At 48.2% G+C, this 25,162-nt stretch overlaps 1 protein-coding gene across 4 annotated transcripts in view; it reads right to left on the bottom strand.

The window, feature by feature from the left end:
* Positions 1-9,592: 9,592 nt before the first annotated feature.
* The window catches only part of NPEPL1 (aminopeptidase like 1), a 153,442-nt gene continuing 137,872 nt past the window's right edge, over positions 9,593-25,162 (bottom strand). For 3 of the 4 annotated variants that reach the window (XM_080686195.1, XM_080686196.1, XM_080686198.1), the window contains one exon: positions 9,760-10,431. The gene's annotated coding sequence lies outside the window, so the exon portion shown is untranslated. Of the gene's footprint in view, positions 9,729-9,759; positions 10,432-25,162 lie in introns of those variants that run through there. The other variant, XM_080686197.1, reaches the window with a different exon arrangement.

Below are 25,162 nucleotides of genomic sequence, written 5' to 3'. Positions count from 1 at the left end.
ACAGGCACGCATCCCCCAACCTCTATGGGACCCCACGAGACTTGCAACCAGGGGAGCAATGGGCAGCTACTGCTCGCCCTGGGCTATCTCCCTGAACCTGTCTCCAAGGCCCTCTTTTCTCTGACTTCCCACTGGGCTAACACAGCCTGGCCATTGTCCCTCTCCACTGACCTGCGCCTTGTTTGGAATAACTGAGGTCCCAGCGGTAACCTCAGTCAGTAACAAGAGGAGGAGGGTAGGAGGCAGTGAGAGCTTTGGTTCATGTACCACTTGAATATGGAAGGTTGGGATATTGAAGAAATCACACTCCTGGAGATGGGACGGCCTCCCTCCTTCTGTCCTTCCTTCACACATCTACTGACTGTCCGGCATGCTGGAGCTTGGTGATACAACAGGGAACAGCACTACAGGGCTCTGCCCTCCGGCTGCTTATAGCCACACAGGGCCAGGCGTTAACTGGATAATCACAGAATCACAGGCCAATGGCTGAGGAGGGTGTGCGGGCCCTTCCCCCGGAGCACAGGAGGACAGGAGGATGGGCTGAAGTGCCAAGGAGGAGGCGTGACCAGGAGACTCACGAGCAAAAACCCTGTGGGAAAGAGCCTGGGGAGCAGGCACCCACACAGGCCAGGCCAGGCCAGCAAGGGGACTGGACAGAGGACTCGTGCTGTGATCCCAAGAGCTTGGGTGTGCTGACTTGTTCAGGAGGGAACAACACACAGATCTGCGTGTCAGGGCATCCTCTGAGGGACAGGCTCAGCCAAGACCACCGGGGATTCATGAAGGGAGGGTTCCTTCCATATGCAGACCTAGGTCTGAATGTGTCAGGAGGCCCTGGGAAGTCCATGGAGAAATGGAGGCAGGGCCTGAGTGGGGTGGGGACATCAGGGAACAAGAGGCCGCAGACCCTCTGTCCCTGGCACCGAAACCATACATTACCTGGTAAAACTCTGACAAGCCCCTTGGACTCATCCATCCCAATGCACCTGGCACTGGAATAAACCAATTTGCTTAAACCTCCAGCTGATGTTGCATATTTACTTTTTTCTTTTTTTAAATATCTCAAACTCAAAAGAACCCAAAATTTATACAAAAAGAAAAAACCTAGACACTAGATTGAAGCAGACGTGTGCTTATCTGTTTCCTAGAAGAATTGAATAAAAAAACAAAGCCCACATACATAGTCTCAGCCGCTGTCTGCGCCACCCCCAGCTGCTCTGGATGCTGGAATGAATCACCCTCTGCCCGCCCCCACCCTGTGCAGGGCAAGTCTCCTCCATCCTGGTCCTGGTTGGTGTCCCCACAGGAAGCACAGGGCAGGGCACCCAGCGAGACCACCCAGGTACAGGCTTCATTTAGGCCCCAGGGGTCATTCCTGGCAGAGACGTCCTGTCTCAGATCAGGTCTGCCAACAGGGAAACTGAAGCTCAGAAAAGTCAAGTAATTTACCTAAAGCTCTTCCCTTGTAATTACCCGAGCTGGGCCTTGATCCCCAACTCTGACACTAAAAACCAAAGGACACAAAAGTCACAGCCTTACTCTTCTCTCCCTCCCTCCCTCCCTCCCTTCCTCCCTCCCTCCCTCCCTCCCTCCCTCCCTCCCTCCCTTCCTCCCTATTTCTCTCTCCAGCTCTCTGCAAACACTGGGTTTACACAGGACAGTAGGTGCAGGATACCATTTATCTCAGTGGTCTTTCACTAGAGTCAGTTTTGCCCCCTCGGGGACATCTGGCACTATCTGGGGATATTTTTGGTTGTCACACTTAGGGGTGAGGAGGTGATGATATTAGCATTGAGAGGCTGCGGCTACACATCCTGCAGTGCCCAGGAGAGCACCACCCTGGACCAGGAAGGGCTGGGGGAGAATTCCTGATCTGGGTAAATGGTGGGGAAAATAAGTTTGTGCCCACAGGAGAGAAAGGGTCAGAAAGACAAGCCCCCAGGTGTCTATAATTATTTATCTTTTGGTGAAAGGATTTGGGTAATTTTTTTATTTTTATTTTCTATGTTTTTATGTACTCATTGAATTTTTTAAGGAACAATGTGCATGCATCATTTTTATAATCAGGGAATAAAAAGAGCTGTTTTGATCTGTAAAATAAAAAGGGGCTTCAGGACTTGGTGAGCCTGATCCCACTCCTGCTAGCTGCTGTCAGGCCCAGCTCACTGGGAAAAGTCTGGGCAGTGAGAGCAGCAGTCCGGCCTGCGTTACGCTGTGGGATGTAAAGTACCGCCATCCTGGACAGGCCCGGGAGTGGGGAGGAGGAGGGTGGTGGAGAATGCTGAGCTGCTGCTCTCACGCAGCCCCTCTGAGACCATGTGTCCATTTTCCGCACAGAAATTTAGGCGACGGGACTCAGGAGGGCCTCTATGTGCCAGAGACCGGGACATAGGTGGGTTCGGCATGCCACCCCCCCTTAGGGTGGAGGCCTGAGTTTCCCCTTTCCAAGGTGGCATTTATCCCTAGATCACCTTTATGTCTTCTCAAGGCTGGGCTTTGGCTGGTGTTCTCAATCAGCGGACTATTGACATTTGAGGTGGGATAATTTTCTACTGCTTGGGGGTGGGGGGTGCATCCTGACATTGTAGCATGTTCAGCAGCATCCCTGGCCCCCACCCATCCTCTCCCAAGTCCCGACAACCCAAAATGGCTCTAGTCAAGGCCAAAAGGGCGGTAGGGGTGGCCCAGGTCACGGCTGGCAGGAGCATGGTCAGCCGTGCTGTGTTTTAAGCAGAGGACCTCCTAGAAACGGTGCGGGCTCCTGAATCAGGACGCCTGCTGGCAACATTGCTGAGTCACTGCCCGTGTCTTTCACCTTTGCAAATCTTCCCTTGTGGGTATCCCATTGGAGACAGCCCTGAAGGAGCTCTTTAGACAAGTCCCAGGAGGTTTTCCTTCAGACAACGACCGGCGGGCAGAGGGAGCCCGCGTTTTCTGGAAGCACATACCCCACAGACTTTGCGGGCAGGCTGGGCAGGTGTGGCTGCAGCCACTTTGCCCACTAGTGCCTAAATCAGACTCAGAAGATGTGCTTGAAATTGAGTAAGATAAAATAAAACCAGTCTGGAAATTCAATATCTCACAACCCTTCCCGTCTTTTTAAAAATCCATAATTCATAGATAACCCAGTCAAGGGGTGTGCAGTTTGAAACGAATGATCCTTCTTTCTAAAGACTGGGGCTGGGAGAGGCATTTTCTTGAAATGCAGAAAATAAAAGCTAACTCTTTGGAGCTCACGTCCCCTGATCTGGACCTCCTCAGCCCAGACCTCCATCCCATAGGGACGGGAACATGACAGACACGCTCTAAACACATGCTAACTACATGGCTAGGTATTTGTCCGGTGCTGACTTCTCATGGGCCCGCGATGACGGATACCCAGGGTTACTCATTGCGCTGGAAAACACGTAGCTACCTGCCACAGAGAACTGGTTAAATAACCGAGTCCTCCCTTGCAATGGAACGACCATGCAGCGCTAAACACAGAGCCGGGAGGCTCATTGTACAGTGAGAGGAGATGCGTCACCGCATTGTTGTAGTGCGGCGGGGAACAGTGCTTATGCTGTGCTACCATCTGTGTTTATAAAAAAAAGAAAAAACACACAGGTATGTTCTGGCTGGTAGACACCCGTGTGTCCCTCAGCTGGCGCCTCCCAGGTGGGGATGGGAGGCCAGAGCACACCCCACACACAGCCTTTTGTATGTTTTGATTCTTGAACCAGAAATAAGTGCTCAGAAATAAACATGTAAAATTAAATTTCCTTTAAGAAAAACCCCATACACAATGCCAATTTGTTAAGAAAAACACACCATGGGGGCGGAAATGATGAATACCGAGGAAACAAACCCGAGCGTGTCACCTTGGGGAGATCCAGGCCCCTCTCTGGAGCTTGAGGTCTATCCCTCGGCAGTTGTCTAAGGGTTCTCTGCTTGGTTAATATTCTGTAATAATTTGGCGTCTTCCGTATTACAGCGTGGCCCACAACACTCTCCAGAGCTTGTGGCCCCTTGCCCCGCGTCCCCCACAGGGTGGATGGTTATTATGCCGATCGCATGGACTGGTCTTTGGATATTATTTCCTATCTGTGTCAATGGATACAGATTCTTCCATTCGCTGTGGTAGTGTAAAAGTTCCTTTCAAATCATTGATTTAAGTAATGCAAGAGCCAAAAAAAAAAAAAAATGTTGAGTAAATACCAGCACAGCTAAGCCTGCAGATGTGCAAAGACCACAGAGCCGGGACCTGGCAGCTGAAATCTGGGACACGCAGCTCCACACAGCATCCCCCCAGCAAATCCACTTTACTCTCAATCACCTGGCCTCTTGGGCTCCTTGACTCAATATGATCAAGAAAAGAGAAAAAAAAATAGGCATTTGCAGTGAGCTTTCAGGGGCTCTGCTGAGCAGCAAATCCAGGTGTCCTGTCATTAGGTGGGCGGGGACAGCTCCTCAAAGTACACCGTGCTCCTGCGCGTGGTCTGTCCACCTCTGTACAGACCTCCCATTCCCTTTTAGAAGGTATGGCCCATTTTCTGATGTCAATTATGCTTTAAGTGCCACATATCCTAATCTGATAAGGGAGGCCTAGTGAGCATCAGGGTCGGCTGGATCAGTGGTCGGCAAACTCATTAGTCAACAGAGCCAAAAATCAACAGTACAACGATTGAAATTTCTTTTGAGAGCCAAATTTTTTAAACTTAAACTTCTTCTAATGTCACTTCTTCAAAATGGACTGTCCCAGGCCGTGGTATTTTGTGGAAGAGCCACACTCAAGGGGCCAAAGAGTCGCATGTGGCTCGCGAGCCGCAGTTTGCCGACCACTGGGCTGGATCAACACTTGCCTGCAGCCCATTCTCAGAGATGTTACAGCAGGCAGTGCCACAGATTGTCCTGGGATAAGGCACTACCCAGGTAGACCTGTGGTCTAAAGACTGGTCAACAGGCGAGATGGCCGTATTGCTTGATGGGGTACTTCCTTAAATGCAATGCGCTTGATTACACTGTGAAGACACATGGAGGGGGTCCAGAGAAGGTGTGAGGTCACCTTCCCCAGGGACCTGTGGGGACCGTTCTGTTCTGATACGCCCGAGAGATGGAACCAGGTTACCAGATGCCCACCCTCCACATTGCGGGAGTGGGTGTGGGTGGAAGGCGGGAGGCAGAGCTGTGGATTCCGTTGGCTGGGTGTGCGGAGAGATGAGCATTTACACACCTGTGTCACCGAAGGGCTCAGGTAAATGTGACTGGAACTAATGAGAATATAATTACCCCACTGGGAACTGCAGGGGCTCTGGAGGCCGCAATCTGGTGCTAATGGAAACACCCAAAGGGGAGCGCTGGCCAGAAGAAGCGGCCACTTTTGTACTTTCCTGAAGGTTCTGGTTCTGGAAAGTTCTTGGGTAGGGGCGATGAGAGGCGCCGGGAAGTCCATCTTAGACTGTCTCAGAACTAGGCCCCTCCTTTACTCCTAAGTGGGGACAAAGTGGAAAGACGAGGGCTTAGGCCTGGTGGCCACAGCTGTAGCTCCCGTCTTCTTGGCGGTCCCCACCTATTGCCTCTTGCCACCTGGCCGTCCATTTTGATAAAGCTGCAGGGAAGACAAGACGACCTTGACACACGCTAGGCCAGCCTTGGGCAAACTACGGCCCGCGGGCCGGATCCGGCTGTTCTATCCGGTTCTCTTGCTCTCCCCTCCGCTCCTTTACTTTGAATTTATATTAGTTCACACAAACACTCCATCCATGCTTTTGTTCCGGCCCTCCGGTCCAGTTTAAGAACCCATTGTGGCCCTCGAGTCAAAAAGTTTGCCCACCCCTGCCTAGGCCCTGGCCTGGTAATGACACCACCGAGTGCCCAGCTCCTCCCCACTTCCTGGAGGCCAAGCACTAAAGCTGGTGTGGCCAGGGGGCGTGGGCCGCAGGCTCTGCGAGCTCAGGTGGTTTCCAGCACGGCCCCCCTCCCCCCGCACATTCTTGGGGATCTAGATCACAACTGAGTTTGTTCTGTGAGAGAGGAAAACCCGTCTTATTGCTCATACCGAGCCAGCCTTCAGAATCACCTGTGGGCTATAGATCCCCTGAAGGCAACAGATGAGCCACCTCGCCTAAATGAGCATTTTCTTCCCTGTGTAGTGAGTGTGTGTGTGTCGGGGGGGCGGGGGGGGGGGGCGGGGGGGCGGCTTGGGCACTCTGCTACACAGACCTTTAAAAATACAGATCCCCAGGCCCTCAGATCTGCTGATTGTGTCCCCAGAAGTGGGGCCCAGGGTCTGCATCCTCATTAAAGCCTCCCTCTCTCAAACCCACTTTAGAGAAGGGGCCTAAGGATAATTCCAAAATGGAGTTTTCTTTCAAAAGGCTGCTGGGGAGAGTGGAGGTTGAGTGGTGAGCCACCACGTTGATTTGCATGAGGGTGGGAGGGCAGAGAAGTTTTCTGCCACCTTGAGACCTGCTCTCCGAACAACTCGAGGCTGTAATTATACATGCAAAGTGAAGCTAGAATTTCAGAGAAGTATCTGGAGAATTCAAGTCAGAAGAAGCACGTTCATCTGAAATACCTAGATAATTAAAGAAAAAAATATATTCATTGCATAAATTGCTCATTAATTCACTCCTCTATGGGGGCATGCAGCTTAAAAGCAGGCGCCTTGATTAATCCAAGCTATACGAAATCCTCGAGAGGCCCCCTTCTTTCCCTGTGCCTGCATCTTCATATTCCCTTCCTCTCCAAAAAATCATAAATAAAGTTGTCCCTTTGCAAAAATGTGTTTCGGATCTACCAATGTCCTCTCGTTGGTAGAATCAATTTAGGTGCGCTTTTTTCCTTAAGCACACATTTTGAAATCAGATGCATTCTTTCCAGTTCACTGGAAATGCTAATTTTTTCCCTTCACATTTTGAAGTTACATTGTGTGTGGCTGAGCATGTAAGAGCCTGCACAATAGCACTTCAGAGTGACTGAGGAGGGACGCGATCCCAATCAGAGGGAGAGCCGGGGAAATGGTTAATTTCACAGGCAGGCCACTGATTGGGAGAAGAATCTATAGAATTATTTATTTCCCTAAAAAAAAAAAAAAAGCCCTGAAAATTCAAAAACCACTTGGAAAGAACAAACGTCTAATCCTGATGGGTTGATTTTTTAAGACCCTCTAAATGAATTTCAGCACGTTCGGTCCCCACTCATTCCCCTGCCTGCCTCCACCTCGACCTGGGCCACCTGGTACTTTACCCCAGCTGCTTCTTTTCTGGTCAGCTATGTTACTCAGGTACCCTGGCTTCTCTGCCGGCTACCTGGTGCTCCTGCTCCTGGCTCCGCTCTTCCCCACACCTTCCCCGGCACTCCAGGAGGGAGGCCAGGATGACAGCCTCCAACAGGAACCAAGGTCCTCCACCGAACTCGCCTTTAAAAACATAGCCTTTTAATGTCTGCTGGCTGGAACGAGAGCGCGTCTCTTTAGTATCTTGCTTGGGATCAATATTAAATACTCTGTACTGCCTTGTTTTACAAAGCTATGGAGGCCCACAGACATCCTGGGTCAGAAAATTCTGCGTGTAAACAGGGAGGTGGATAAATAGAAACCATTTGCAGGCGCGTAGGGACACTTCTTTCCAGTCAGTTAACACACTGATAGGTTGTTTTTACTGCTCATTGAAGGACCCGATCCCCAGTCTGGGGATTTTATAGGCCAGTAAGAATAATTAGAGGGGAAATGGCCACTCTTCACTTTACCAGGAGAGGCATTGGAAAGCAGCCACTTCCCCAGGAAAGGAGCTGCACCTGGGTGCCCGGGGCAGCACGAGCAAGGACAAAACCTCAGGCCCAACTATGCAGGGAGCGTCCACCGCTGTGCGCCCTGCACTGAGCCCGCCTGTGGGCTGGCACATCTAGGCACTAGGCATGGGTAAGCAGGTCCTGCTGCCCCCAAGCTCCGCCTCTGACTTGAGTGCATCCAGCCAGGTGCAAATATTTCACAGGACAGACTTGTACTGAAGCACTACCCATCATTTGTCTGAAATCCCAGCGTCACCACGTGTGCTGTATTTTATCTGCTCCCAAGACGGACCAGCTCCTGCATGTCCCCTCTCCTGGCCCTCGCTTACTGCCAAGCTGACTCCCCTGACTCGCCCAGGTCCCTCCTGTTTCCTGAGTCAAATAAACATAGTTACACGTATTGCCTCTAGATTGATTTTACATCTTTTTATAGCATAAGCTCTTCTGATTACAATAGAAATCCATGCTTATTATAAAACAATAAAATCCTGGCTAAAATGGATAATAGAGGACGTGTCGTGATCCGGCTGCTGGATACCACCTGCCTCTCACAACTGTCTGGGTCAGAGCCTCCCGTGCCTCCTCCGGGCCTGTGCCCATGCGTGAGGTTGCCCCGCGCGTACAGATGCTGCTGTCATTTCTGGGTCATGATCTACTGAGACGAGCATCTTCCTGCCTCAGGACATTAGATTGACCGTGTTCCTTTGAACTGCTGCATGCCTGCGCTCTGATGCCACCACCCCGTGTTACCGCATCTCGGACCCGCTTACTCTGATGATGTGAACTAAAGAAGCTGGTCTTGCTCTAACTTCCTTCCCCCAAAGCAATGCATGTGCATTATTTACAGGCCTAAGAGTCCTTAATGCTCACGGAAATGAGGCTCCTGTGCCGCCCTTAGTCCCTACGCTGCTCCTCCGGCCATTTCTTCCCATGGTTCTAACCAACATGCTTATGTGGACATTTCTGACTTAACACTGGGGGTTTTGGGCCCCCCAGCACTCTATGCTGGAACCACTGTAAGCAGCACTTTCTGTCTTCCATCAGCATCACCCAGGGCGGCAGACACCGACCAGTGTGGCTTTCGAGCACTTGAAATGTGGCGCAGGCAACTGAGAAACAGATGTTTCATTTCCCCGAATTAAAGTGAAATTTCAAAGACGAACACTTGACTCCGTTATTGGAAAACTTGAAAGTTTGTTTGGAACAACTCGGGTGTGTGGATCTGTGTTTTCCACTCTAAATTTTATGGAATTAAAATACAGGTCAAGTACTTTCTATGAAAATTTAGCGTTCAAATTGCAAGGCTAGAGGAGCAAGATACACACCAGATTTTGAAAACTTGCTGTGGCCAGAAGAAGGTAAGGTATCATGGTAGTGTCTCATAACGCTAACCCAGTGGTCAGCAAACTCATTAGTCAACAGAGCCAAATATCAAGAGTACAACGATTGAAATTTCTTTTGAGAGCCAAATGTTTTAAACTTAAACTTCTTCTAACGCCACTTCTTCAAAATAGACTCGCCCAGGCTGTGGTATTTTGTGTAAGAGCCACACTCAAGTGGCCAAAGAGCCGCGTGTGGCTCGCGAGCCGCAGTTTGCCAACCACTGCGCTAACCTGTTAAAAGAGCAACGTGTGGGTGTTTTAAATCATCACTCGTGGCCCCACCCCCACACAGAGCAGACCTGCCCCAGAGGGTGGAACAGAGCTGTGATTTCAAGGAGGGGTTCCTACTCAGCGGTCCAGAGATGTCAGAGGCAGGGCCTCCTGCCAGCAGCCTTGGGTCGGCCCTTCCGCATGGAGGCATCCCTGGCGTCGAGCAGGCACACAGGTGGGCTCTGTGGACGGCTGGGGCTGTGAAAGCCGTGTTTTCCTCCAGAAACAAGAAGAGCTGGAGGTGCTCCCCAGGAGGTCAGCAAGCAGAGCGAGGACCTGGAGCTCCGCTCAGAGCTCGGACCTGGGCTGCAAGGAAGACCAAGACAGACAAGGGGTACATGCCACGCCCCCTCGGACTTTATTGTTGAAACGTCCTCAAGGTCACAGTAGCAGCAACAGTAAGAACCAAGCACTTCACAGGATCGCCATCCTGTTCTACAGACGAGGAAACCGGGGCAGCGCTGAGTGCCACCCGCTCAGGACAGCCCATCGGTAACACCGAACTCCAGCCCTGTTGTCTCCTTAGCGAGAGGCCTGCTGGGATAATGTGCCCGCAGCTGAGTTCAAACAAACCACTGGGGACAGCCCAGGCTCAGCCAACCAGGATGGCGCCAGTGGCCAGCCACCCCTGCCTGCCCCTGCTCGGCAGGTGGTGATGATTCCTTGGTTGGAATAGTGGGGGATGGGGGTGGGGGAGGGGGGCGGTGTGGCGAGGGCTCACAGATGCACGGCGGCTGGCTGGCAGGTGCTGCTCATCTCACAAGGGGTGTCAGGGCCCCCAGAAGCAAATAACTTGCCCAAGGTCAAATTCCCAGCTCCCCGAGGCCAGGCGAGAAGCTGTCCATCTCAGAAGAAATCATCTGTGTGAATGATTGCCCACGTCACTTGCTCCAGGGTGATCACACTCCCACTCACCTTGGCCGGACAGCCCGTCCTTTATCTTGTATCTGCTTCTGTGCATGCCCCTGTGACGACACTGGGAGCCCAGGCCCAAGGCGCCGGCAAGGACCTGTAATACAGAGAAGGGAAGTCTGTCAGAGCTGCCTCCATCACATGCATTTCTCCCCACGCAGGCAGGCTGGGAAAAACGGCCTCACGCCTGTCCCAGAGTGCTGCCCAGGGCACCAAAGTCCAAAACCAGAACCTGCTGGATTAGCTAAAAACACAAAAACCGAAACCAAGCACACCTGTGTGTCCATGCCTGGAGGTGGCCGCCCAGAAGCGTCCTCTATGCGTCAGAGCCACCAACCTGAGGCCGACCCAGGGATGGGATGGGATGCTGGCCCCATCACTCCTTTCACATTCCACCCAAATAAGCACCCGACTGTACGACACTGGGACAATGGGAACCGGTGCTGTCCTGTCCAACAGGTTTAGCCCCCACCCCCCCACCCCGCACAGCCCTGCAGGTGATAGATGTCTACACTTTATTTACCGGCAGACACACATAGCCCCTTGTTCCTCAGCCTGCTAACAAGCCGAGGTCGTTCATCACCCGCTTGCTCCTTTTTGAAATTCACCGAGCAGCGGGCGTCTCTTTAAACGCAGGCACATAATGCATTTTAAAGAGCATTTCTGCACAGATCCATTTGCTCGGCCTCGGCGCTGAGCGCGAGATGGAATGGTGTTTTAGCGCGCACCTCCCGCGGCCTGTTTGGAATGCATATACTGAGATGTTATGTGGCTCTGGACCGCCAGGCTCCTGGGGGAGGCTGTCCTTAACACTCGGGCTGAGTGACGGTTCTGGCAAGACCCCAGCCGTGGGCTGTGGGGGCTGCTAAGCCTATAAGGGTGGGTCCTGTCCTCCAGAACTGAGCACCCAGGCAGGGCGCTGAGATGTGGGTGTGAGAGGGGAAGTGTAGGGCGAGAGAAGCAGAGTGGGAAGCCCTTCGGTGAGGGGTGGGGCTTCTTGCTGCTTGGTCCTGGAAGATGGGCGCTGGTGTCTCTGCCCCTCACTTCACGCCTCCGTGAGGGGTGTTGGGGGAAGCTGGTGCGTGGCAAGATGTCCTGTAGGAAGAGCTGGCGTGAAGGATGGTTGGGGGTCTCTCTAGAGTGGAGGTGGTAGAAAGGTCATTCCTGGGTGCAGAAATATCCCGGGCGAAGTAAATATCTCTTGATGGGAAGGCAGTAGCTCTGGGCTGAGAAGGAGCATTGGCTAAGGTGTGTGTGGGGGGGGGGGGGGGGAGATGCAACTAATGCCCTCAAGGCCCTCTGAATTCACTTGCCCCAAACCAGACTCAGGATCTCCCCCCATCTGGTCTCCTTCCTGAACATCCTGCCTCAGTGGATGATAGCTGTGTCCAGCCAAATTCTGCCAACTATGTCCCTCACCCTCAACCTGTAAAGATAGCCCTCTCCAGTGCCCTCCCCAACCCTGGGCACACCCCTCAGCTCTCCCTGGGCCTCTGCACTGCCCCACTGTGCCCACAGAGTCTTGTCCTCTCTAGTCTATTCTATACACAGCAGCTACAGACATTCTTGTCAATAAATCTCCCACCCCCGTGAAGCCTGTAGCAGCTCCCCGTTGCTCTTCGGATAAAGACCAATATGCTCCACTTTGCTCCCCCCTTGACTCAGCCCTCACTATCCTTCCTTCAGCTCACTCCTCACCTGCTCCCAGAAGCTGCCCTGACCTCTGATCCCAGCCATAACTTTGTATGTGTGCCGTGTGTGTGTGTGTGTGTGTGTGTGTGTGTTTGTGTGTATGTGTGTGTGTATATGGTTTTCAAGGTCTCTGCTCCCTGACTGGATGGCAGAACAGGGGCTATTTTTGTTCATCGCTGTATGCGTGGCACATCACAGACCCTGAATGGATGGATGCATGAGACCTTGAAGTTGCCAAGGAGTTTAAACACCACCGTGTAGACCACAGAGGGCCCCCAAAACGGTGGTGATATGCTGGGGGCTATTGGTGCTGCAGATGGTGGGAAGGTAACAGAATGAAGATGCCGTAGGATGATTCTTCAGAAGCACAGCTAAGAACAGGTGTGACAGAGGCCAGGCTGGAGGCAACTAGAGCTGCTAAGGGCCATTGCAATGCTGGTGGTCTTGGGAGATGGGAGCACCCGCGTTCATGGGGCTGATGAAAGGAAAAGGCACGTAGAAAAGGCTCAGGTTCTGAAACAGGCTTTTTAGACACCACACTCTTCCAAGCAAGACACCAAGACCCTTGGAGTTTCACTGGCTTCTGCACAAGTCCTCACTGGAAATGTAATGACTAACAGCCATCCCTGCCGGCCTTCGCAGTGTCCAGGCCTCATCAGTGCCACAAAGCCCATGATTTCAGTCTCCCACCCAGGCGCCAGGTACAGTGGGGTGTGGGCCAGTAAGGGGGGCCTGCCCGTGTGCATCCATCTTCACTCTGAGCTTCAAATTCCTCCTCTGCGAGATGTGGGGGTGGGGGAGGGGGACAGCATGAATCCTCTACTCTGCACCCATGGGCTCCGCAGGCATAGCACAGGTGAAGAGAGAGCCAGGCACCCAGGACGGGGTAGACATGTCCCCCCAGTCCTCGACAGCCCTGCACTGGCCACTGCAGCCCCCACTCCTTGGACGACAGGGCCTCTGAAGGAAGCAAGAGTCGGTTTCGGCTCCTGGCCCCGGTGACAGCATGGAAACTCATGATTCATGTCCCGGGGAGGCTGCAGCTAAGCAATAAAGTTGTCGTTTGTTTTCCACTGCAGAGTCTATGCATTTTTATTTTGGCTGCTGCTGCGGCAGCAGGTCCTGGAGAGGTGATGCTGGCAGAGGTGAAGAAAGAGGCTCAGAGGGAAGGATGTGGGGAAGCGATGGTGAGGGTGGGTCTGGGGATGGGCTGCCTCTGGCCCCAGTAGCTTCCCAGGACATTTCTGTGCATATTTTGAGTTAACCATTCATCCGGGCACTGCAGAGTCTTAGGGAAAGGTGACGGCACCCCCTGGGCCCATGTTGCTGGCTCCTGATAGCTTTCAACGAGCTCACAGGCAGTGGTCTCGGGTAGCCCAGGCCACTCCCAGGAGCTCCGGGCAGGAGGTGCCATGTCGGTTAATAGCTTTTCTGGCACTGGCTTTTGTCCTTCAAGACTTTGATCTAGAGTTCTCTGGGCCTGGGCGGGATCTGAGCCACAGCACTCACACTGAAAAGAGTGATTCCCCGGGGGGTGGGAATGAGCAGGGGTCTTAGGGGGATCCCCTCTGACCCCTCGTGTTCCTAAGAGGCCACTACCTCCCCAGCCATCGGGCAGGGCCGGAGGTGGCAGGGAGGTCTCCAGCTGCCCCCCGCCCCCCCCCCCCCCGCCCACCTCCTCAACCTGTGTCTCTCAGTGGCAAACCCAGGGGCCCTCACCGAGAGACAGGACTGTGCAGGCCCAGAGAGCCACTGCCGGGCCCACTGCATTTCCCAGTGAGGTCCCAGAGCCTCATCCAGACAAGACACATCAACACTTTGCTCCAGATAAGCCAGAAGTCCTGATTCACAAGTAGGGAGAGATAGTGAGTGTACAAGGACTGGGGAGAGGGAGAGCCGGCTGGCAATACCACCCCAGTCGCTCCACAGGCAGAGCCCCCCCTCCCCCCCAGTGGCTTCCATGCTCTGAGCTCTGCTTTCCTGCAGGTGGCTTTCTGATAGTGGGTGTCGCTCCTGCTGTCCTACTTGCTGGAAGGCCCCCCTTCTGCCAGAAATCATGGCTTCTGGGAGCAGGAGCAGCTGGGCAACCAGATGGAGAGCTGCCCCAAGGCTCCTTCTTGGAAACCTGCAAAGGAGGTGGTGCAGTGACTCGCCAACAGAGCTGCGGGCTGAGCAGGGTGTGGTCAGGCCTCGGGCCAGCGGGGAGAAGGGGCTTTACTAATTGGTTCCATGCTCCCTGAGTCCCTCTGCAAAGCTTCTGGCACATTGAGCCCGTGGCAAGGCCTCTGGCAGCTCCAAGGCTTCCAGTCAGTACCTGAGTCCAGGGAGGGGGAACCATCAGGACTTGGCTTCCAGACCACTCCTACTCTGTCGGGATCCGGAGCCCATGTACTTGAAACCGCAGGGCATCTTACCCACCCCTTGGGGTTTCATTCGACTCTCACAAACCCATCCGCAGCCCACACCCTCGATTTCCCTGCGAGTCAGAGTCTATACCAAGAGCACACATCCTGGTGGCTCACTGAGAGTGCTGGGCCTGCTCAGGCCACAGGAGCCACCCACCTAAGCCCCGGAGTTCCCTTTCAAATGCGACTCCTGGGTCCTTAGAAATGAAATACTATTTGGTTATGAATAGAAATGGCTGCAGGGCCCCTGGAGGACGGTCTCTTTGTCAGGCAGGACCCAGGCTGGACCTGTTTCTCCGTAGCGAGGCTCCTCCCTTGGGCCCCCTCCCAGGTCAGAGCCCAGCCCCCAGCAGTTTGCCCCTGGAGCTGACTGGAGGTTCCGTTGCTGCCTCCTGGCTGCTGCAATCCTTCAGCCCATCACTGTGATAGAGACTTGCTGGGACCACCGGCCGCATAATATTCCCATTAAATGCAAGGGCACATCTGACAGGTGCTGCGGTCCCCGCGGAGCATTTGGAGATCCTGCTCGTAGACTCAGCGATGGGTTTCGCTCAGAGGATGAGAATTAGATTTACTTTCCATTTGCTGAGTCATCCGTTTGCAGGTGTTCTTTCCACATTGGTGGGGAAAGTTAGGCCCTGTGTCTTTGCAGGGTCAGTGGACAGAAGGGAGCGTCCCACTGCAGAAACTGCCCGGCATGGGTGTTGTGTGCTTAGTTTTTTTGTTTGTTTGTTTGTTTTTTATAATAAAATGAGTTTTATTTGTTTTCTTTGTTTTGAGGCGCTTTGTTTTTGCTGAGCCTCCTTTAAGGCTCGCGTGCACAGCGGCTGCTTAGTTGATGTTCTGTGTGCCCAAGGACCTGTTTTATTTTTGTTTTTACCATTCTGTACTCTCACTAAATTAAGATGCTGGCTGTGAAAGTTGGCTTTGGAAAGTTTCCTAATTTTCAGACTGAGTCATAACATGTTAGAATATTTCGCAGAATTATTATTTTAAGAGGTTGTACGTTGCCAAAGCGATTCTTTTTCTTACTAAGAAAAATTAAGCAGAGGCTGCGTCTTCTTAGGGCCTGAATCTGGTTTTCAGATCAAACCGAGCAACATTCCACATGCTCTGTGAAAAATGACACAAAACCCCAGAGCTTGATTCTTTTTCTCCCCAGGGGTTGTAGAATACTCATTTTTGTCTACATTATATGGTTTGTTTTTGGCTTTTACTCAGTTTTGCTCACATCCACTTTGGGAGCTGAAAGCTCTGAAGGCAAAAGGAAGGTGCTGTGAGCTCACCTGCCCCGCAGGGGCCGGAAGCCACCTGGGAGCCCATGTGCTGGGAGACCTGTGACACTGACCGCATGCCTGCTGAACATGAGGACAGAGCTTGGGGAGAAACATTCTCTTTTGAGGCCTCCCTCCTGGGACCCACTGGGTCAACTCGTGGAAGGGCATGAAGGGGGAAGATTTTCAGAGGCAGTTGACCAGGTTGGGGACTGGGTTGCCATGGTGATGTAACATGAGCACCAGCCCCCACTGTATTTCCAACACAAGTGCCCTGTGATCTGTATCCCCAGCAACACGAAAGACACTACTCGCATCTCCTGGCAGTCTCTTTTCTTTAGAATCTCCTCCTGTGGGGGTTCTCCCCTGAGGGCCTCAGCCCTGTGCTCAGCACCAGCCCAGCCGTACCCTGCTCTTCACCCTGCTAGTCTCATGCTTTAAACCAGGGTGGGGAACCTTTTTTTCTGTTAAGGGCCATTTGGATATTTATAACATCATGCAAGGGCCAAACAAGATTATCAACTTAAAAAATTAGCTGCTCTATTTGGTCAAACATTTAACTAACTTACCCCTAATGCCTTGGCAAAGCCAGACTGAATGATTTCACAGGCATTATATGGCCCTCGAGCCAGATGTCCCCCAGCCCTGCTTTAAACAATCCCAGCAGAGAAGGCATGCCCATCACTAGGGGCTGAACTAATGATGGGGTGTCTGGGCAGCTCCTTATATACTGAACGGAAAAGGCTTCACAGTAGATTGCCCAGTGAAGAGAGCAGGGTGCACAGCACTGTACACAGAATGTGCTGCAGTTCATGTAAGGGAAACGGAAACACACACACACACACACACACACACACACACACACACATTTATATATACAAAACACAGCTGTGGGGAATGCAGACAACACCTGGCTGGTGATTGCCTTTCAGGAGAGAGAGAGAGGTGAGAAAGATGGTCACTTGTCACTGTGAACTTTTTGTATCTTTCAAATTATTTTTAAACTATGCACATGCGCCGTCCAGTCAATATAACAAATAAATACGGTATTAAAATCCATTAGAGAGTTTGCTATTGAAAGAAATCCAAATGAAAAGGAATACTTTTATAAACAGAGGAGACTGGAGACATTAAAAATGGCAGCAGAGTAAGTGAATGCTGCGTGGACATGCTCCCAGGAACAAACTGGAATTACAACTAAAATACAGAAAAGCTTCCTGAATAGTAAGTGGAAGACTTCCAAGAGAAACCCTGATGCCCAAGGGCAGAAAGTAGAGATTTCATAGAGACTAGTAGGAGGGGCAGAGGTGAGGAAGGGCTGGCTTGGTTCCCACAGATAGCAACTGAAGTTCCAGAGAGATAGCTCAGCTGTGGGGATTGCCACTGAGAACTCTGGGATCTCATCCCCAAGCTGTGCTCCCCAGCAGAGAGCACTAGAACTGAGAAGGGTACCCACACATCTGCTATGAAAAGCACCAGAGTTGCTGTATGCCAGGGAGAGAAGGCTAGAAATTTGGGCACCTCTTAAAGGGCCAATGCACAAAATTCCCTGTGGAGCCACCCACCTTGTGCTGCAACAGAGGGAGGGTAGAGTGAACTGGAGCTGTGTGAGCAGAAGCCAGGATTGGGGACTCAGGAGTTAGAGCTAAGTAGGCAGACACCCCAATTTATGGTGCTGAGCCTCACGCAGCAGAGGACATCTTTCCCACATAGACATTTGCCTTGCCTGGGAGAAGACAGTTGACCCACCCTATTGGAAAACACCTTGCCCTGAGGCCACTTAAGAGATAAGAAATAACAATTAGCCTCCAGGCAGAAGCAACACCTCACCCTGTTGAAAAAAAAACAAAAAACTCTTAGCACTGGGGCAATTCAAGTCAGAATCCTATCAGTCCATAGACAGAGACAGTCTCTGGAGGCTTTGAGTCTTTGCCTGACCTAATTAGTCAGAAATAGCATTTGACACTATCCTCCACTAGATATTGAGAGGCATAGAGGCTCTACCTAAGACATAGTCACAAACCTAACCAGACAGCCAAAATGAGGAGACAAAGAAACAACCCCCAAATGAAAGGACAAGAGAATTCTCCAGAACAAGAGATAAATGAAGGAGAGATAAGAAATTTCTCTGAAACAGAGTAATGATGGTAAAGATGCTCGACAGCATGAGAAAAGATATAGTAACTATGAAAAAAGAACAGTCTGAGATAAATAATGACCTAACATAAATAAAGAACACATTGGAAGGAATACACAGCAGATTAGGGGAAGCTGAGGATCGAATCAGTGAATTACAAGACAGAGTTGAAAATATCACTCAATCAGAAAACCAAAAAGACAAAACAATTAAAAAACAGAAGGCAGTTCTAGCTGGTTTGGCTCAGTGTATAGAGCATCAGCCTGCGGACTGAAGGGTCCCACGTTCAATTCTGGCTCGATCCCCAGTGGGGGGCATGCAGGAGGCAGCCAATCAATGATTCTCTCTCATCATTGATGTTTCTCTCTCTCTCTCTCTCCCTTCCTCTCTAAAATCAATAAAAATATAATTAAAAAAAATAAAATAAAAAACAGAAGGCAGCTTAAGGGAGCTGTGGGACAATGTGGAACGTAACAATATTCAAATAGCAGGTGTGCCAGAAGAAGCAGAAAGGGAGAAAGGAATAGAGAACATGTTTGAAGAAATAATAGCAGAAAACATCCTGAACCTGGTAAAGGAAAAAGTCACACAAGTTCAGGAGGCATGGAGAACCCCAAACAAGAAGACCCCAAACAGGCCCACACCCAGACACATCATAATTAAAATGCCAAAAATAAAAAACAAAGAGAGAATCTTAAAGGAAGCAAGAGAAAAGAAAACTATTACCTAAAAAGGAATTCCCATAAGGCTGACACCTGATTTCTCATCAGAAACTCTACAGGCCAGAAGGGAATGGCATGAAGTACTCAAGGTAATGGAAAGCAAGGATCTGAGACCAAGATTACTATATCCAGCAAGGCTATCATTCAAATAGACAGTCAAATAAAGAGCTTCCCAGATTTAAAAAAAAGGCTAAAAGAGTACATTACCACCAAGCCAGCATTACAAGAAATGCTAAAGGGATTACTGTAATGAGAAGAAGAAACAGAGAGAGAAACCTAGCTATACAGAAATATAATGGCAATAATATTTCTGTACATATCAATAATAACCCTAAATGTAAATGGACTAAATGCTCCAATCAAAAGGTGTAGGGTAGGAGAAAGGATACAAAAATATGACCCAACTATATGCTGTCTATGAGAGACCCACATCAAAACAAAAGACACATAAAGGATGAGAGTGACGGGATGGAAAAAAATTTTCCATGCAATTGGGAAAGAAAAAAAAGCTGGAGTAGCAATACTCATATCCAGCAAAATAGACTAAAAATGAAGGCCATCATAGGAGACAAAAAAAGGTCACTATATAATACTAAAGGGATTGATCAAACAAGAGGATATAACCTTGTTAAACATATATGTACCCAACATAGGAACACCTAAATATATAAAAAAAATTTCAAGAGGACTTTAACAGAGAGATCAACAATAATACAGTCATAGTAGGGGACTTTAACACCCCACTGACTTCACTGGATACATCTTCCAGACAAAAACTTAACAAGTAAACAGAGACTCTAAAGGACACACTGGATCAGATAGATTTAATTGACATTTATAGAACATTTCACCCCAACGCATCAGAATATACATTCTTCTCAAGTGCATGTGGATCATTCACAAAGTTAGACCACATGTTAGGACACAAAACGAGTCCTACAAGTTCAAGAAGATTGAAATCATATCAAGCATCTTCTCAGATCACAGTGGAATGAAATTAGAAATCAACTACAGTAAAAAAAAAAACAACCCAAAAACATTTAAATGCCTGGAGGCAACATAGCATGTTATTAAACAATGCATGGGTTACCAACGAGATCAAGAAAGAAATAAAAAACTTCCTGGAAACAAATGAAAATGAACACACAACAACCCCAAATCTCTGGGACACAGCAAAAGCAGGCCAGAGAGCAAAGTTCATAGCACTACAGGCATACTTCAAAAAACAAGAAAAATCAGCAATAAACTTTTTAACCCTAGAATTTAAAGAACTAGAAAGAGAACAACAAGAAAATCCCAGAGTAAATAGAAGGAAGGAAATAACAAAGACTAGAGCAGAAATAAATAACATAGAGGCTAAAAAAAAAAAAAAATAGAAAGAAAAATCAATGAAACCAAGAGTTGGTTCTTTGAAAGGATAAACAAAATTCATAAACCATTAGCCAGACTCATCAAGAAACAAAGAGAGAGGACCCAAATAAATAAAATCAGAAATGAAAGTGGAGAAGAAACCACTGACACCACAGAAATAGAAAGGATTGTAAGAAAATACTATGAACAGCTATATGCCAACAAGCTGGACAATGAGGATGAAATAGACAAATTCCTAGAAACACACAAACTCCCAAAACTAAATCAGGAAAAATAATAAAACCTGAATAGGCCAATAACAACTGATGAAATAGAAGCAGTAATCAAAACACTCCCAGCAAACAAAAGCCTGGGTCCGGACTGCTTCACAGGGGAGTTTTACCAACATTCAAAGAAGAAGTAACACCTATACTCCTCAAACTATTTCAGGAAATCCAAGAGGAAGGAACACTTCCAAGCTCTTTTTATGAGGCCAGCATTAGCCTAATTCCAAAACCAGATAAAGACACTACAAAGAGGATAGGAAGTTGGCTGCCGATGGGAAGGCAGGCTGCAAGATAGTGTGTGAGTGAGAGAATGAAAGGAGAGTGTGTGGACGTACGGGGAGTGTCTATTTGTGAGTGAGGGACAGCTATATTCCAAGGGACTGTTGGGGACTGCCGGATTGGACTCCCCTGACCAAGCAGCCTCCACTGCTGCTGAAATCTCTCCCGGAGCGACCGGCTCTGCCACAGAGACCACGCTATCTTAAAGGGGAGAGTGGCTGTGATTGGAAGCCTAGCCTTATCTTCAACCTGGAAGAATTGGATATCACAACACCCAGGGACTAGCTGCAAACCCAGGAACACCGGGTCTCAAGCAACACGAATATGTGGACTTGGATGAGCTCTGCACCTTCTCACAGAAAAGTCAGATTTCTCCCAGAGAAAGGTGAGGTCTGCAGTCCAGGCTGAGGGAGAAACAGGCACAGTGGGGTCTAGAGGTTCAGAGGAAGTCTGTGCCCCACAAAACCTGTGGCCGTTGGGGCCAGTGTAGTCCGCGAATGTTGTAGGGGGTCCACAGGGCTGCTGACAGAAGGAAACTAGAAATCAACCCATAGCTGGGCTGGGCACAAAAAGGCGGCCTGAAGCTTTACCAGTAAACCAGCTGCACTGTGCTAGGGGAAATAGACATGAACAGAGACATGAGCAGAGTCGCGCAAAGTGCCGGGGCGAAAAAGTCGCGAGTTCATGCATTTACTCTGGCTCTTTTTTCTCTTCAAATCCTTGCTTTCAATTACTAAGCCCAGCACATAGGATCACCCAGTTAAAAACACTCTCAGAGACTGCAGGGGAAAGTTGTTTTTGTGGAACCTGGGGATCAGAGCGGGGAGAAACAATCAGAAAACCAGCTCTGGGGCAGTCCATGCCCCCAAACCAGTAGTAAGTGGAGCAAGAAAAACAAATTCTAAATACTGGGTTGAGAGGACTTATAGCCCCAGATGTCAATACAGAAACACTGCCACCCAGGGGTTGAGTCACAAATTGACTCTTGTGTAAATACAACCACAGGCAGGCTGAGAAACAAAGAAATACTGCCTGCTTGAAACAGGATTGTGGCTTGTGACACAGAGGAGCGGTAAAACGCAGGGAACTTCAATTCTGTCCTGACTACCTGACTGGAAACAGGCATGCCAAATAGAACAGTAGAAGAAGTGAATGACCTTCACTACTGTACATTTTTATTTTTTATCTTTTACTTAAGAAACTAAAATTTTTTTCTTTTTTCCTCACTTGATTTTACCTTTTTAGTTATATTTTATTTTTAATCAGTATTATTACTACTATTATTTTACCTTTTTTAAAGTTTCATTTTATTTTCTCTTTATTTTATTTTATTTTATTTGGGGATTAGTGTTCTACATCCTATTTTCATTTTAATTTTAGCATCATTTTACTCTATCTCAACTTTACCTTTATGCCAGCACTATCGTCCTCACTTTTCCCCTTTTGTTGTCGTGTTTCTCATACTCTATTCCTGCATTAGATTTTCCCTATTCCTCCTTTTTACCCCATTAAAAATTCATCCTAGCCAAGACCAGTTTGGCTCAGTGGATAGAGCATCAGCCTGTGGACTGAAAGATCCCAGGTTCGATTCCAGTCAAGGGCACATACTTTGGTTGTGGGCACATCCCCAGTAGGATGTGTGCAGGAGGCAGCTGATTGATGTTGCTCTCTCATCAATGTTTCTAACTCTCTATCCCTCTCTTCCTCTATGTAAAAAATCAATAAAATATTTTTAAAAACACAAAAATTCATCCTACTTATATATCTAATTTTTGTTCCCCTGCTCCAAGTCTATACACACCTTTCTCTTCTCTTTCTTCACTATCCAAATTTTTTCTCTCTTCCCTTTTTTTGTTTTCTTTTGTTTGCTTTTTGTTTTTTTCTTTATTATTATTTATGTTTTTTTGTTTTATTTTGTTTTGTTTTGCCCTTATTTCTCTCTGTCCTATTGTTGTTGTTAGTTTGATTGTTGATTAGGTTGGTATTTTTGTTTGTTTGTGTGATTGTTTCTCTCTCTCTTTTTTGCTCCCATTTTTCCTCTGCTCGCTTGTTATTAGTTGTTGTTTGTAGTTTGCACTCATATCTGGGAGTTAGTTGTTTGCACTTTTTTTTTTTTGTATTAGTTGTTGTTCTTTTGGAGTTTTCTTCCCAAATAAATAGTTTTTCCCCTTTCTTTTTTATTCTCTTTCTTTTCTCTCTTACTTCTTTTCCTTTTCTCAATATCATTTTTGCACTTTTTTCAATCCCCTAATTCTCTTTTCTCTGGTGGTCACCTTTATTTGGGGTTATTAGTATCGTGAATACATTTGTGTTCAGTGCTTTTTGCGTTGTGCCTTGTTGTGTTGTATTTTGTGCCTTTAAGTGAATGCAGGAGAGAGAGAGAGAGCTACATAACCAGACACCTGGAAAGGAGAGATCATGGGGAGACAAAGAAATAGCCTGCATATGAAAGAAAAGGAGGCATCACCAGAAAGGGAAGTAAATGAAATGGAGGAAAGAAATATGTCAGAGAAAGAATCCAGAGAAATGGTCATAAGGTCGCTGAAAAGATTGGAAGACAAATTCAACAATATGTGTAAGAACCAAGAGGAAATGAAGAAGAACCAAGAAGAAATGAAAAATGACATCACTGCAATAAAGAACTCAATAGACAGGACTGCTCCAGCCGTGAAGACAGAAGAGAAACAGTCCAGAGATGGAAGACGCTGACGACGCCTTGCCATACTAGCAGTCAGCAGCTGTGCATCACTGCAGGTTTCTCAGGACCAAACCAGAGAGGGTCGGACCTGCATTACCACCATTTGTCCACCATCCAGAACTGAAATATCATTGCTGACATGTACACATAAGGAACTGTTTGACATTGGAATTGGGACTCAAAAGAACTGTTGGCCCAGAAAGAAACTCACTACAGACTGATTCATTTGCCTCTCAGCATAACCATTATTGCTTGTCTCATTTTCGGTTCTTATAAGTGTATTTCTAGTATCACATGATCTCACTCATCTAGGGGAAATAATGAACAACATAAACTGATAAACAAAAACAGACCCAGAGACAGGGAAGCATCGATCAGACTGTCAAACCTCAGAGGGAAGGTAGGGGAGGGTGGGGGTAAGGGAGAGAGATCAACTAAAGGATTTGTATGCATGCATATAAGCCTAACCAGTGGTCACGGACAACAGGGGGGTGGGGGCATGCGTGGGGAGGGGTTTGGGATGGGAATGGGGGGATGAGGACAAATATGTGATACTTTAAGCAATAAAGAAATAAAAAAAAGAACTCAATAGAAAGTATCAAGAGTAGACTAGAAGAAGTGGAGGACTGCATCAGTGAGCTGGAAGACAAGGTAGGAAAAAATATCCAAGCAGAGTAGCATCTAGAAAAAAAAAAACTTAAAAAGCAAGAGGAGAGCCTAAGGGAACTTTGGGACAACATGAAACAAAACAACATCCACATAAAAGGGATGCCAGAAGGAGAGGAAACTGAGCAAGGAATAGAAAACCTGTTTGAAGGAATAATGACAGAAAACTTCCCTGACATAGGGAAGAAAAAACTCACACAAGTCCAAGAAGCTCACAGAGTCCCAAATAAAAAGGAACACCAAAAGATCGACACCAAGGCACATTATAATTAAACTGACAAACACCAATGACAAAGTAAGAATCTTAAAAGTGGCCAGAGAGAGACAGAAAGTTACTTACAAAGGATCCCCCCTCAGATGAGCAACTGATTTCTCAACAGAAACACATCAGGCCAGAAGGGAATTGAATGAAATATACAAAGTCATGCAAAGGAAGGGTCTGAATCCAAGAATACTGTACCCAGCAAGGCAATCAATCAAAATTGAGGGTGAAATCAGGAGCTTCACAGACAAAAAAAAAAAAAGGAGTTTATCACCACCAAACCAGAAATGCAAAAAATACTAAAGGGTTTGCTGTAAAAAGAAGAAATAGGAAACAAAGAAGGAACACAGGCATAAAAAATAAAAATGGTGACAAACAGTACTTATTAATAATAACTTTAAATGTAAATGGATTAAATGCCCCAATCAAAAGATGTTGGGTAGCTGAGTGGATAAGAAAACATGACCCATATATCTGCTGTCTACAGGAAACCCACCTCAGAAAATAGGACTCACGCAGACTGAGGGTGAAGGAATGGAAAAAGGTTTTTCAGGCAAATGGAAATGAAAAAAAAAAAAGCTGGGGTAGCAATACTTATATCTGACAAATTAGATCTCAAAGTGAAGGATATATGAGATAAGAAAGGCTACTTCATAATACTAAAGGGTGCAATCCAACAAGAAGAAATAACTCTGGTAAACCTATACGCACCCAAAACAGGAGGACCCAAATACATAAAAAAAAAACTTCTGGAGGATATTAAGGGAGAGATTGACAGCAATACAGTCATAGTAGGGGATTTTAATACCCCACTAACACCACTGGACAAATCCTCTAATCAAAAAATCAGCAAAGAAACATCAATCCTAAATGACTCACTAGACCAGATGGAATTAATTGACATCTTCAGAACATTTCACCCCAAAGCCACAGGATATATATTCTTCTCAAGTGCACATGGGTCATTTTCAAAGATAGACCATATATTGGGACACAGGCAAAGTCTCTTCAAATTCAAGAAGATAGAAATCATATCAAGCATCTTCTCAGATCACA

This window comes from Plecotus auritus, assembly GCF_963455305.1.
Source record: "Plecotus auritus genome assembly, chromosome: 8".
NCBI classification, from domain to species: Eukaryota; Metazoa; Chordata; class Mammalia; order Chiroptera; family Vespertilionidae; genus Plecotus; species Plecotus auritus.
This window is presented reverse-complemented; position numbering and strand designations above follow the sequence as displayed.